This window comes from Equus asinus, chromosome 24, assembly GCF_041296235.1.
Source record: "Equus asinus isolate D_3611 breed Donkey chromosome 24, EquAss-T2T_v2, whole genome shotgun sequence".
In the NCBI taxonomy this organism is placed as follows: Eukaryota; Metazoa; Chordata; class Mammalia; order Perissodactyla; family Equidae; genus Equus; species Equus asinus.
In genome coordinates, this window is record NC_091813.1 from 64093111 (window position 1) to 64109015 (window position 15905).

The window sequence follows — 15905 nt, forward strand, 5'->3', positions numbered from 1 at the left end:
AGCAGTGGAGGGACATGGGAGATATTGGGGGGATGTGGGATGTGAGATTTGGGGATCCTGTGGGCATATTGGAACCACTAAGGGAGCACCTGTAGTTGCTGTGAGACCTCTGTGTGGAATCCAAGTGAAATCAGAGCTGAGACACAGAGAAAACCTGAGTTCTTGGTGCTAAATCAAGCTTATTGGTTTCATGAACAAATACGGCCCCTTTTTTTTTGTTGTTATGATTTCTGGATATTGCAGTACAAAATGTTCTAGCTGATACAGCCTTCACCAATGTGAGAGAGATATAGTTTTACTTTCCCATTTATATTTTCTAATGTGATTGCTTATAACATTTTCTAATGCTATCATAGTATTAGGACATAACAGTACTTTCCAGGCTTAAAGAAAAAAAATGTTTTAATAATGGAATACATAGAAAATGATAACATTTTAATGGCATTTTGGGGCAAGGCTTTCTAACAGTTCTAACATTTTGGAATTTTAAAGGTATAGAAATTCCTTTGGTTTAAAGATATCAAAGATCATAGGGGCGCTTACTGGCAAATTGCTACCTTTTTTTTAAGTTTCTAGGTAATTTAAGGTATTTCTTGGAAGTTGACTTCTGAGTATTTGTGAATAACCTCTCACACAGCATCAAGTACAAACAAATCCACCATTGAATGAATTTCTTATGTAAAATTTGGGAACTAGCTAAACTTTAAAATATTGTATATTTAGCTAGAATTGTATAATTACTAATGTCTTAGGAACTATGGTGATTTATACTATAGCATATTTACATCAATTCACAGGAATTTTGTATTTATTGATTATGTAAATAAAATTTCTGAGGCTCATGTATTCATATCTGGTAAATGTATGTTTTCAGAATACTAGGGAATATAGTGTTTGTTTTATTCAAGCCATAATTTATTAAAGTAAATAATTCTCTAGAAAATTGAATAGTAACTCTAGTAGGTGTTTAGGAAAAGTTGCTGATTAGTTGACTGGCTGAAATAATTTTGAAAATTAATGCAATTGTCAAAGTTACCTAACCTTAGACCAAAGAAGATCTTTGAGGGAAGTTCTTCCAGACTAATAAATCTATGTGAATGCCCCAAATTAGAAGTGGATCAGTCATTGTTGTTTCCCTCTCGATGAGGCAAATAATTCACATATATTTTGAGCATTTGATATATTTCTAACATTGTTTTCAGCACAGGGGGATATTAAAAGATACCTAGTTCGTGTTTACAAGGAGGTTACAATCTATTGGCAGCAGCAAGTTATACATGACTAAGCGTTAAACTGATGATCCTCACAGTTGTGTGACGTGGGAACCACAGGACATTGAAAAGTCTAGAAGATTGGTGTGATGTAATATTTCGTGACCCTGAACTTAGAACTTCTGAGGAACTGCGAGGCATGGATTCTGATAGAGCCGCATGCAATGAAGCCTGGTGCTCTCGCTCAAGTGTTGGTGGGTTGGTGGCAGGCCATTAAGTGTTTATGGAGGAGCACAGCAGTAACATTCCACAGTCAAGAGGAAGAAATAGCCAGTATGGAAAAACGTGGTGTGACTTTTTTATGGACATAAGCTGGGATAAAGGACAAGGAAGACAGGAACAGCACGAGCATTCCTGACCTTCGGAATGGCGTGAACAGTCTTGACTTTGCAAATGCTGCGGCATAGATGGAAGAGAACAGATGGGCTGTTTTGACCTCAGCCACCCTGGAGATGAATTGGAAAGATTAAGGAAGGGACTGCAGTGTAGGAACCAGAATCCTAATTTCTTTCTTTTTCTCTAATGTTGAATACCTCACTTTTATTTTTAGTCCTCTAGACTTTTAAAACATATATATTTTGCTTTATAATTTTCAGGGCTTGGAATGTTAACAAGACTTTTTGCAGACTTATACGGTAAAATTAAGACAGCCTCAAAACTAAGACTTAGTAATCCTGAAATTGTTGTTGGCCTCCTTCTGTTTGTCCTCTTGCTTCAATACATAGTATCTATTATTTTTTCTCTCCACAATCTAAAAAGTGCCTGGCATCTGGAAAAAACACAAAGCGCAATAAATATTTGTTGAATTAAGGCATCTTTCTTGAGGGCAGATATTATATTTTTTCTTCTCTTTATGATTCACCATGACTCCTACGAGGCTGTTTTGTGCACAATGGACATCCAATAACTATAAAGTATTGAAAATGTTTATATTGTTGCGGAGCAAGCATGACTACAGTGAATATTACTTGGCCAAGCTGTCTCACGAATTCATTCATTCAGTCAGTCAGTGATGGGTGCATTCATTGGACACTGTGCTAATGTGGGGGCGATTAATCTAATGGTGGTTGTAGCAGTATTTTCATGTCTTTGTGCCTTTGTACAGGCTGGCTGAATCTTACTCATGCTTCAACTCTCGGCTCACATGGCACTTTCTCCTTTGGCATTCCAGGCTGGGGTAGGTGCTTGTCCTTTCATAGTCTTTCTCTAACTGGGTGGTGACTTGCCTGTAGCCCTTTCGGCTGGAGCTCCACAGATCAGAACTGAGTCATTCACCTCTGTATCCCTAGCACCAAGCCCAGTGCCTGGTTTACAGATGTCACTTGATGAAAGTTTGTCGAGTAAGTGTTTGTAGAACACATGGAATCTTTAATGATGGTGTTGTCAGATACCTGGCTTTGAACTAGCAATTTAACTTTTAAGTATTGAGCTCAGAAAACCAACTAAAAAAAAACCTAACAGAATTATAACTATTTGGAGACAAAAGATGAGTTAACAAGAAAGAAAACTTGAAAAGTCACAAAAATGTGATATAAATTATAAGGTGAAATGTATATTACCATTGATAAACTATTCATGTTGGGTGGCTATGTACACTTTTTATTCTGGCAAAGTTTTACTGTGCATCTAGTGTTTTTGTTGAAACAATGCAGGCATCCCTGTCAGTATGCACTGAGCCTGAGAACAGGGCAGCGGAGACCTTAGAGGTCATTCAGTCCAAATACTCTTAACCAAAGAAATAAAACCAGATTTCAGAGTGCACAAAGGCAGGCACAGTTCAGTGCTACAGTCTTGTCTGTTCCACAGTGGGCAGAGGAGCCCCTCTAACTCTGCCACCACCAGTCCTTCCACTACGTCATCCTGCTTTCCCAGGAACCACCCATGTGCAGTCCAGGAGACAGCTGTGGGGGGCTTGGTGGATGGTGGGTGATCTCCCTCTTCATGCACACAGCTTCCCTGTGGCCATCCAGGTGCTGTGAAGGAAGAGGGGAGTTGCCATGCTACAGGTCTCCCCACAATCTACAAAGATGACCCTCACATATATGGCTAATAACAGTAGTGGCTGCCATTCATTGAGGACTCTGCCAGACTGATTACGTAGGTTAACTCAGATCCTCACATCGCCATGCAAGTATGTAAAATTTCCTCCCTTTTTACACATAAGGAGAGTGGGGTTGGGGGAGACTCTGTAACAAGTCCATGTCACAGAACCAATCAGTGGCAAAGGCAGGTTTCCCACTAGGCCTCTCTAACTCCCCAAATTCCATAGGTTTTTCCAGACACCACATCACCTTATAAAGGAAAGAGAATATAGTGACCTATCAATATTTGTTAGGTAATACCGTATATCAAGAAGAACAAAGCAGAATGCTTTCTGTAGAGTTTAAGTACTTACCTACCTGAATGTGTATGTGATTCTTCAGAAGAAAAAAAATCACCCTTTCATATAGATTTCATACCATTATAGTAAGTTAGAATCTCATGTAAATATGAAGCAGAATGACTGAATTCAGGAATTTTTAAATTTTTCTTTTTAGTAACCATTGCATCAGTAGAGCATACATTTTTTGTTTACTTGTATAATAAGAAAACTACCAGTTTTTCCTAGAATTTGTTAATTCCTTGGAAGAAATGATAGAAGTTGTCTAATGTACACAATATTCTCCTTGAAGCCAGTGTAAATGCCTACCACATTATTTTTAGATTGAACTGGATTTTTTCTAAATTTAAAAAACCTAATTAAAATATAATTGTTAATGAAGGCATGATGTTTATTCAAAGTTTAAGTTAATAAAAACTGTCTTCTTAAATTCCCAACTTAACACTCAAAAAATTTATTTTTGACCCTCTCAGAACCAAATAAGTAATGATTGTTATCTTTAAGTTAGAAATGGGGACTAATTAGTTTTAAAATATTTTTCAAAAACTTGGCAATGTTGTTTGTAACAAATACAATGGAATCTACTACCATGTCCTTATTTATTTGATTGTGAGTTTTTTCAGTCCACACCAGAACTTTTTGAGAATAAATAGAATTTCTATATTAGGTAAACATGATTTTTTACTTTCTATGAAGACATGTGCCTTTATTCAGTTGGAGGCTAGAGACAGCTCACGTATCTTGGGTTGGGTGATAGTAATGATTTCCTTCTGTCCTCAGAACGCTGTTTGGAAGATAAGTCAAAACAAATGCAAAATGAGGAAGAAGACTAGTTACTCTTAGCACGAGTGGATTTTTGTCTCACAAGGGGATTTGATGAAGTCTATTATTTTCCCCAGAAACGCCTCAGGCCCAGCTCCTACTTGTCTTTATTTTCCCCATATCTCTAGAGGAGAGCTTTGCACATTAGTGAGTATGAGTTGACTTGACTTGACTTTAGCTTGGCTGGATCAGGCTGATCTTTAGTCAACTGGTACCCTAAAGGTGTGGAGTTACAGCATTCCCTTCTGCTAACTGCTGTGTAGAACTATTTCCTTCTCCATATAACTCTTGGAAATTCTCTCAGATAGTCACGAAGGGTGTGAAGTGGCTGGGAATTAATGCAGGGTATTACAGACTCAATAAGCCACCCTTGTTAGATTTCTTGTCCCTTCACCTTGAATTAGAGTATCAGAAGCTATGCATAAATGTAAACTCTGAGCTTCACTACTCTTAAATTCTGCTGGATCATTTAGGTAAAGAGTTTGTCTTTCATGTGATGTGTTTACATATGGATGAAGGTGGTGCAGTCACTTTCACAGAGAGCTTTACAAAGTAGAGACTTCTACAGCTGTCTGAATGTTATGAAGGTGAGTGATTACTGTTATCAGGCAATCGAGAGAACCAACACTGGCGTTAGAAGATGAATGGGTAAAACAATATAGAGTCAGTGTTTTGTGGGTGTATATATAAAAAAAGGCCTAGAATATTAAATCAAAAGTAAACCAAACTGAAAATTCACTAAAATTGGTGGCTTTTTCCTTTTAATTTTATACTCATTTGATGTGTGAACTCATTCTTGATGCATATGTTTAACCAAAAATTTAAAAAACAAAGGAAAATTAAGGTCAAATTTCTACCTCTCCTCTCCACCCCCAAAGAAGGAAGTTAGAAGTATTTAACCCACACGTTTTAACTGGGTTGACCGCTTACAGCTGAGTTGACCTAAATGGTTATAAAAGTTCTACATAGAAGTGTTAGTAGAGATTGTTGATGGGCAAATCTTGACTGGAAGGAAAATGTAATTTGCACTTTGAATATACAACTAGGAAATTTAGGAACAAGAGTTTTCTGTTTAGCTTGTTGTGAAAATAACACCATGTCCTTTGGTTCCAGGTAGCAGGATGAAGAAACGACTGAAGGAACCTGACTTCCTACCATGAAAAAGGTCTGGTGTGAAAGAAAGGAATACCTGTGAAAAGTCAAACATCTCATCACATACAAACCAAATCTTCCCAGGTGGTATTTCCATTTGTAAACTAGATTTTCATTCGACATAAATATAGCAAACAATATGTGTGTTTAATTTCGGTTTCTTTTTTCTTGAAAACAAAGGCAAAGCCTCTGTCCACTAAGATGAGTAAACCTTAAGCAGTGTTTGCTAACTACCCTGTCTTCTAAATGTGGCCTCTCTAGGGTGTATTTAATGTGGTTCATTTTCAGGAAGTGGCAGAGGAATGAAGAGTCATTCAGGAAATATTGACAATTTTACTCGTATCTATAGGAAAAGTCTTGTGAAACAAAGGAAACCATTTTTTAAACTGTCTTAGAATAGTTTTTTTAGGCACAGTTTAGGACAGTGTAATAGAAATTAAAGCATGAATGTTATTTGCAGTTATTCCTTCAATAACAATAATTATCATACCGGTTTTGGTGATTAATACTACTACTGACGTGACTCCATAAAACCCATGTGGATTTTTATGTAGGTAAAATTAGAGTTGTTTTTTTCCCTCTTAAAGCTTGGACTATGTATTTAAAGACTTGTCCAAAGCCACATAGCCACTTAGTGGCAGAACTGGTGCTAAATGCAGATTTCCTGATTTTAGCTCTGTTGCCATTGTTTTTTTTTTTTTTTTCCCCATTACTTTAGCCTATTTTATTTAATTTACTGTGAGGAAATATGTTCTGAGGAAAATAAAAATAAATGGAAAAGAGTAAAATGAATTCTAACTTATGGCTGTTGTTTTTAGTAATTTTCAACATTCTGGTTTATTTCATTCCCAAGCTATTCGTGTCCCGCAGTGGACGTCGATGTGCGGCACTGTGGCATGGTGGTTCCGAGCATGGGCTCAGCAGTCAGACCACTTGGGTGAGGCTGCTGCTGCCCCTCAGTGAGTGTGAGAGCTTGTGTCTCAGCTGCCCCTCTGGAAAACAGGGGTGTAGTAAAATCTACTTTTGGGGATTGTTGTGAGAATTCAAAGAAGTGTGGTTTATTTAAAGTGCTTAGGATAGTGTTGATGTATATAGTAAGTACCCACAAAATGTTAGAAATTATTTTACTTACTTTCATATTATCAAGGAAGATGAAAGATTTACTATCCCAAATTAAAATACAAAAAAAATTAGGGATCAAGTGGAAATTCACTTTCTGGAGAAGGGCTTCTCAGTATTCCCATGACCTCTCTTGTAGGCATTGTTAGATCATGATGTGAGCTCATTAAGGCCATTAAGTGAGAAACAGGAGAATAATGTTTTCAACTAGTAAAAACTTCATAAACCAGGTTAATTAGCAGCTTAGTTACTAAGTTAAATTATTTTCCTTTGAAACTTAGGCTTTATGTTAAAAAAAATTTGTTAAATAGACTAGGAAGTCCTTTTAGATGTGACATTAGCTCTCAGAAAATAAGCATTGTGATGAATTCTGGGTAAATGAATTTAAGACATGGATTCCATATTCATTAAGTATGGAAGTTTAAAAATTATGAAAGTCTTGGGAATGTGTCTTAGAAAATCCACCCAAAACTAAGCAACATGAAAGTAATTTCTTTTTTGGTCCTGATTATAAAAGTTGACAGCTTCTTTCTTTTCTCATCTGGTTAAACAGGTACGTAGAATTAGAGACTTCTGGAGTTGGAAAAAATAATTAGGATCACGTGGTCTTAAAGTTTTTCAAATTTCTAACCATAGCACCTATTGAACAAATGTACCTTTCTACAGAAGATTCCGTGCAAAAGGAGCTCCTGTGGTTGTTGCACTTAAAGCAAAAACATTATCTTCTTGTGAATGATTTTTATTGAGTAGCTAATTTGGTCATTGCTGTGAGTCACAATTCCTATGGGCTGGAGGCCCCCTGATCTCTGATGGATGGCTAGGCCACTGATGAGGTTGAATAATGCTGAGGATGAGGGAGCTCTCTTGTAGTCTAATCCAGTGGAACCTGAGCTGGTGGTAGTGGATTGTAGATCTCTTGACAGAAATATATCTCTTTATGTAATTAGCGATGGCCAAGGTCTCTGTTTACTCTAACTAGTCAAAATTGATTTAAGCCTAGAGTATTTCCTCTCAGTGATTGGGCCTCATTCATTAGCCACGATGTAGACAAAATAAAAGACTCCCTTTGGCAGGGAAAATTGATTGAAGCCCCAGAGACCCATGCAACAAAGCCAAGCCTTACTTCAGGATTCCTTGCCTTCTTGAAGCCTTGTTCATATTAAAGTTCAGGATTCTGAGGGTTACCCAGCACCCCTGACACGAGTGCTCACCTAATTGTCTGCCACCCTGACACTGAGTTGTGCCTCTCCTTGTTTGCTACAGTCAGTCAGGTTGTGTTTATTGCCTGCTAGCATGGTAGGCTGCTCACCTCACAGTGAACCCTGCATAGCCTTATTCTACCATGTCAAGCTTGTTTACTGATCCGTGAACCTTATGGAGGGTGTCTGGTTGTCTTTTGATACCTGTATCAGGATCCATGCATCTGTGCTTGCTTTTGCCTGAAAACTCACCTCATTCTCTAAGCATTCTATGTGATAAAGTTTGTATTGAAGACTTCAGTTTCTGTGATGGAATCACCTGTAATGGACAAATCCTTCTGCAGTCAGTGACGATAAAGCTGGACAGAATATGTAAGACAATAGATTGAAGGCATTAGAGAGCAACCAACATAGTTACTAAGACATGAGGGGATTATGATCCTCGAGAGAAATGGAGCACATAAGCTGAGGTCAGATTCTCCCTGGCTTCTTCTATGACTGCATTTTCTAAATCACAGCACAAGTGAATGAAGTATAAGAAGAAAGTGGCATTGTTACTGGACTAGGGAGAAAGAAGTCAGAATTTGGGGCACAGTGGCCTAGGACAAGAGGGGCAAATTTCTGGAGAGAACTAAACCATAGAAAAGTAGCCAAATATCTGCATATAATTTGGCCGAAGTCATTTACCAACTAGTCTGCACATAAGCAGGGTAAAGAGTCCAAGAAACCCAGTACAAAAGAACATCTGGATGGTCAAATAGCTGAGCTGGGATATTTGTAGCCACATGGTACTGGGGAGAGAGATAGGAACTCAAGTGCTCCCAAGGTAGAGGGGAATTGATAAACAACTCAGGCTTTCTATGGAGACCCTACCCTCTCTGTCAACCCTGGAGTAAGGACCTTACCCTAGGAAAGTTGAAATAGATAAGCCCTAACAGAGCTTTAAATCAAGCCTAGACAGGATCAAGTGATTCACCACAATATTTTTTCTGAATGTCAGAAAAAACTTGAACTTTCTTTGAAGGAAGATATCAGTCAGAGCCTCCATAATATTCAAGATTCAGTAAAAATTTGCAAGGCATGCTATAAAAAGGAGAGAAATGACTAAAACCCAACAGAAAAAAGTCAATAAAACCCATAGATGATTTAGATATTGCAGATATCAGATAGGGACTTTAAGTTTATTAATATGATCGAGAAGGAGAAAATAGATGAAAAGATTACTTCAACTGAGAATTGGAATCTATATAAACTAATCAAATGTATATTCTTGAACTGAAAAATACAATACCTAACATTAAGAACTTTGGATGTTTTGAACAGCTGGGTGAACACGTCAGCACACAGGACTAATGAACTAGAAGACAAGTCAGAATAAACTAGCAGAGAATGGAAGACAGAATGGAGCATAAAAGACATGTGATACACAAACTGACTTCTCAACTCACTCTACTCCAGAAAGAGAGTTCATACTTAGGAGCTCTGCAAATAGCTTCTCTCCAGACTATTGGATGCTATTAGAAACATGCTTAGACACATCTAATACCGTTGCTCATTCAAAGCATTTGAGTTTTCAAGGAAACTTAGAGAACTGAGAGATACGTTTGTTAAGTTTAATTTTAGTGGAAAATTTGTTTCCTTTAAGTGATATCTTTGCCAAAATTTGACAGCTTCTGAAAAGAGAACAAAGTTAAAGATTCTGGGGAGTAGGAATAATCTGGATCAAGTTTTCTTCCTATAGGAAATAACACAATGTCATAAGAATGTATTACTATTTCCATGTTTTTGTTCTCTTTTACTCTTATTCTGGTTTTCATTTCACAACTGTTTGGATCAGTAGCAGATCCCTGCCCCCTTCACTTCCTCCTGTTTTGTTTGCTTCTCACTTTTGATCTGTCAGTGCTTGTACTCCTTGCCTTTTTACTATGTTAAAAGTCTATAAGGTTTTCCATTTCAGGAAAATTAAGCAGACAGCAGAATTTTTGATCCAAGTCTTTGTAATTTGCAGCATGAGAGCTGTTTCCCCAGCTGCAATGCACCTTTTATGAGTTTTAAACTATTTTTCTTGAGACTTAAGTACATTTCTTGTAGCCCCACCATGACACTGTTGGGGAAAAATAATATATTCTGACAGTAGTCTTATTGGTGCCTTAGAAACAGATAAAACCTTGGAAGGCAGATTTATCAAGATGTTAATGAAAAGTGGATAGTATATTTTATCAATTTCTTATTCACTGATTCTCAACTAAAAAATTAATCAAAAGCCAATGTTTGGTATCATAAAACCTTGGCTATTTAATGTATTTGGGAATGGCTTCTGATCTAGAAGTAATGTTGTGTTCCTTCTCTCCCCTTAGCCTTTTCACCCCACAGCCTCCCCCCAAATCCTTGATGGTAAAGAGGTTTCCCCTGGATACCCAATAACACATGACTCCAATTACAAATAAGTGATTGCGCCACACTCTTCCTAATGCCCATGATAACCCAGTTTCTGAGGGTAAGATTTTTTCTTGATTATAAAATGCTTTCACAGATGTTTTCTCATTTGACTTTTTCAAAAATTGTGTGAGGTACGAAGAGAGAGTAGTATTATTACCCTTATTTCACAATGAGGAGGCTGAGGGAGAGGAAGAAGTGACTCACCCAAGGCAATAGCTAGTAAGCATTAAAGCCTGGACTCAGGCCTTTGTTACTATTCAGTGTTGACATCCTTCCTTAGGAGGCTTGGGTGGACTGGTAGGTGGGTGCCAGAAGCAGTATGATTGAAATGCTTTCATAGTACAAAGCAAGACTGTGCCTACCTTAAACCCATGGTGAGAATAGACTACACTTTTGAATACTGTTCTAGTGCTAGTGGAAGAGAGATGTTTTACATTGCAGAAGACTTTTACAGTCTAAATCCACGAATCTTGTGGGAAATGATAGAAGACAAAAGTTTTAGAAGTTTGTGCTAAAATTAAAAAAGTGGAAGTGAGTACCTCTAAGTGGTTTAATAAGCTCAGGAAAATGTTCTTGGGAATGTGAAATAATGGTTTGTCCAGATTAGATGGTGCCCTGAGTCAAAAAGGGCTTTGTAGATCCACAGTGATTTGAGCTGCTGACCAAAAGGATGCCATGCACTTAAGCATGCTCTGTATGAGTGCTCTTAGTGTCAAGGTCATGTTGGGAGACAATTCTGAGAACAGGTCTCCCATTTCTACATGTCTTGTGAGCAGAGGCACTAACTGACTATATTGCAGTCTATCATTTCAAGAATGTTTGTACGTGAGCAGCCTTGGAAGATGGAGATAGTGCCTCCCTCCAGAGCAAAGGGCAGGCATGCTTACTGTCCGGTATAAAAGATTCAGGTTCCCTAAGCTCAGGGTTCCTCTCCTATAATGTTTCCTGTATGTACTGATGTCACCTGACCCTCTCTGTGGTGCCCTCTGGGAATTGGCGCTCCAGGAACCAGTGCAAGAAAGTGTTGATATTCTGGCTACCACTACTGCTGAGAGTAATAAAGTCAATTGTCTTTGACCCAGGTGTGCCATGTCTTCTTCCAGCATCCTTAAAAGTATGACAGACTAAGTGTTTGCTTGCAAATAGGCTTCACAGTTCTGAGAGGTCACAAGGCTTCATCTCCCCTTGCCCAATCTCTGGTGTATTGCAAAACAACAACAACAACAAGAAAAACAAAGAGCGCAGGACATTTCGAGTCCATGCTTATTCAGTTTCCTGAGTCTTATGTACTTCTAGCAGGATAATTCTGGCATTTCACCATGAGCCAGTGTCTGTGGAAACTAGATAGGTGGCTGGTGAAAAGCAGTCAGCAAATAAGGACACTGCAAAGCATTTGGGGACTTTCAGATAATTCACTGCTCTTCCTCCACTGCTGACTTCCGTCTTTTTAAGACCAGCCTTTAGCAACCTGGGGTACAGGTCTTCAGTCTGAGGAGCTGCCTCTACTTTCCCATTTTATTGTTTAATACGGTTGGAAATTATCCTCACTTTCCTCACTGGGCTAGATTTTCATCCTCAGCTCAGTACTAGATTTCCATTTCTGAGTAAACCTGCAGTTCATTTTTGGAGGATAATTCTTGCTAAGGTAATTGTGTTCTATCTCTTGATTTTTTATGATGATGAACAATAACACAACAAACCATCTCTGATGAGATCTGTGCTTTTTTAATTTGGGGACATTTTCTTTAGCATTCTAGGTAAGTAGGGTCCAGTCATGGGTAAGAAAGTTCTCCAAGCTTGGGCTCTCCTTTTCAAAGGTTAATGAAATTTTCTAAGACTCCATGCGGCCCGGTGACTCTGATGTTCACTTCTGTACTGGACCCCTCTCTTTGTGCTAACTGTCCTCAGGGTTGGCACATTAGTTTGGTCCCATTAACTTAGGCTTCACTTATGCTTCCACAATTCTACTCTCTCCCTTCCAACCTCCCAGTAAGTCACCCCATTTCATTCTGGGAGCTGGTCAACCTACATACCTTGCAGAAGCTCCATAAATATTTGTAGAATGATTGAATGAAGGTACTGGGTCTCTTTTTGAGCTTTTTACCAGAGCTCTTGAATCTTATCAGGACCTCGATTTCCCCAATAAAAAATATGAGGAAAGAGGGATAATAATGCTACAAGTATTACAATAATATTAATCCTAATACCAACATTGGCTGAGTCCTTACTCTATGCCAGCCAGATACTGTGCCAAATGCTTTCCATATCTAGCCTCATTTTAATCCTCACAAAATTACTGTATGATTATCAATACTTTACAGATAAAAAATGGACACAGAGAGATTTTGTACTTTTCCCAACGTCACACTATGACAGTACTGAGATTCTTCTACTTTCTAAGAACCAGGAGTATCTGCTGCACATGTTATATAGTTAAAGAAGGAAATGGGACTTTTACTTTTGGGTGAGTCTGACTTAAATCAGCCGTAAAAACATCTTTATCCCAGGTGATAGATGAGTCATCAAGAAATACACTTGAAAGCTTAGAAGACCAGAGCCACGCCAGAAAACCTGACCTATGTCGAAAGCAAACCATAGGTGTTCTCATCCAGCTCCTCATTTACAGATCTCCCTCTCTTATCAGTTGGGTGATTAATTAATTTATTCTAAAAATATTTATTGAAACCTGACTTGGTACACGGCATGGTCCCTAAAGAATTCTGGCCAAGTGAAGAGAAATAACTTCCTTTAGGTGAAGGAGAGCTTACATAGTGGACCTGCTGAGGCCAGGAGTTGACCCCAGGGACTGGGAGGAAGAGAGAGCAGCTCTGAGGATGCGAGATACAGACTGACCACCCTTTCATTGCTTGTAAGTTGCTGAGCCCAGGGACCATCTGTGTCTTCACTGCTGCACCGTCTGTGCTGAGCATGCTGCCTGACACGGGAGTTGCTTCATAAATAAGGGCTAATTGAATTAAAGCAACAGCTCTCTTGGATAGTCTTTTTTGTTTTAATCATTTTCCTGGAATTTGACTTATTAAGTTGTTGACTGGAATAAAATGATATATTGGCTTATTACAAATGTTCAGATATTAAATTCAGCATGACTAAGTTTCAGTCTCTGCTCTTTCTTTTTCTTTAGCCAGGAAATAACCTTGTCATCCACCGCATCTTATATTCTTTAGTATTGTATTTTGGATCAGAGTAGTATTTCTGGTTTTTTTACCCTTGAGGTACAAAGAACAATTCCATAGAAAAACTGCTTACATATGACTAAACTGAAGAATGTAGACAGGTAGACGTAGTCTGCTAGATTAGGCCATATGAAATTGGTAAAACTTGAGAGTTTTGACCTTTAGGAGTTAAATTTAATGGATGATGCCTTCTCTTCTTCTTTTTTAAGTAAACAACTGAGATACCTATAAAAGAATAAGCATTTCTTCACAAACATTTCTATGGTACATGGCAGGATGGGTACTTAACTTCTGGCCATAGCAAAAGATATTTGCTTTGTTCCTTTGCCTTATCAAAATTCTTCCCATCTGGGTGGCCTGCATCACAAACTTTCTCTCCCAGCTCTGACTATTATCTGAGTGTGTGCTAGACGCTTTATTTCATTATGTGAGGCCTTGTGAGTATTATTAGAATGAGAGGAAACCGTGAAAACTGTGGGTTCTTGGTGCACCTCTTTGACAAATATTTACTGAGTGCCAACAAAAACAGTGTTTACCGCATGAGCAGAAAGTGAAAAGACACAGTCCTTGTCTCCTCGGAATTTATTGTTTCTGGTTTGTATTGTTTACATCAGAGCCTTATAAGTAAATGTAAAATTATAGCTGTGCTGGGTGCTTTGACAGAGAGTGCATAATAGCATAAGTATAACTATTAGGGGGAGCTGATCAATCAAGGGGGTCAAGAAGGGTCTTTCTGAGGAAGTGATGGCTGAGCTGAGGGCAAGCGCAGCTGTGAACCAGGTGAAAAGAGACCAGCGGTGGGGAGATGAAGCAACGCAGTTCAGTTCAGGCCGTCGAATGTTTATAGAATGCCTACCATATTCCAGACACTACGCTTAGAGGCTGGGAAATGAAAAATGAATGAGAAGTGGTCTTTGCCCCAGTCAATAACTCACTCTAAGGGTTTTGTTGTCATGTAATTTATAAGTTAGGAGAGCCACTCTGTCCATCTTTGTTTTGCTTCTGTGCAGTTTGAGTTTTCTTTGTGTCAGGATTACCTCAGCCAGGCAAGTCCTCCTCAAGAAATCAAACACAGTCTTTTTGTCATGGAGTCAAAGTTTAACAATGAATACACGTAGTCTGCTAGATTAAAGTCCAGTAACGCCATTCCAGCCTCTACCAGCAACTGAATGTGGTCCCACAGTGGAGTTCCTGCCTGTTGCAGAGCCCGCCAACCCCGTGGCTCCAGGAAGGAAGCCTGGCTGCCACCAAACAAACGACCCATTATTACTTTATCTCTCCCTTTTTTTAACTATTAACTAAAATGACTACATTATTAACTCAGCCATAAAAACGAATAATAAACATACTGTATGTGCACTTACCGAATCTGCTTTCATGTTAAGTGTTACTCAGACCTGGAGTATAAACTTCTGAAGACACTCAACACATATGTGAAGTATCAAGGGCATAAACAGAGGGCAGATGCAGGAGGTGTGGCACAGTAGAGATTGCCAGAACCACAGGCACAGAACAGAACAACAAAAGAGCACACACCACTGCTGGATTTTTCCTCTAGACTACAGGGCAGGTCCTCAACCACTGCAGCCACCAAAAGACATTCTAGGCCTATGATCCTTACTCCCTACAAAGGTCTAAGCCTTCTCCTCATCTTTCTGCCTGTGATTTCTGGCATAGCTCCCTATTTTAGAACGAACTGACTTCGCCCTGCTTGGCTTCTTGCCCTGATCTTGATGGAGAACTTGCCCCAGGGCTGGTTCTGAGCAAGGCATCCTCTGCCCTTCAGTTTGACCTTGGTGGCTCACTACACCACCAAGCCCGAAACCCCCAGGACACCGCCCTGACCAGCAGACTTCTTGGCCCGCTCCTTTTGCTGGGACCGACTGACTTCCACAACAGGGTGGATGAGGAGGCTGGTGACACAGAGATCTGCATCTCAGCTCTGCTGTTTTGTTTCATTGCTTTCTTGCTTTTCATTCTTCTTTGCAGGGACTCACAAACTTACTTTATAGGTTAGTGTCAATATTTTATATGATTAATGCTCTTTCATCCTGGCTGCAAATCCTAAATGCTTTTCTTTTTCTCCTGTTCTATTATTATAATTTTTTTGTACTTCATCTTTTGGGGGTTAATTTATTAGGGGGCAAGTAATATTTCCAGGTTATAGAAGAGGACGCTTAGATATCGCATCACTGACTTGTCCACCTTCAAACCCTGCTGTTGATAATGGAGCAATCAAGTCCAAAAGAGCAACAGCTCCCAAATTTGCTTTCTTGAGTATGCACAATCAACACTGTACAGATCCAACAAATATAGTAACTAAGTGGTT

General features: G+C 38.9%; 1 protein-coding gene across 10 annotated transcripts in view; it reads left to right on the forward strand.

Moving 5' to 3' along the window:
• The window catches only part of ENPP1 (ectonucleotide pyrophosphatase/phosphodiesterase 1), a 267067-nt gene that overhangs the window by 125049 nt on the left and 126113 nt on the right, over positions 1 to 15905 (forward strand). For 9 of the 10 annotated variants that reach the window (XR_011497694.1, XR_011497690.1, XR_006517151.2 and 6 more), the window contains exon 26: positions 5587 to 5709. The gene's annotated coding sequence lies outside the window, so the exon portion shown is untranslated. Of the gene's footprint in view, positions 1 to 5586; positions 5710 to 9266; positions 11459 to 15905 lie in introns of those variants that run through there. The other variant, XR_011497695.1, reaches the window with a different exon arrangement.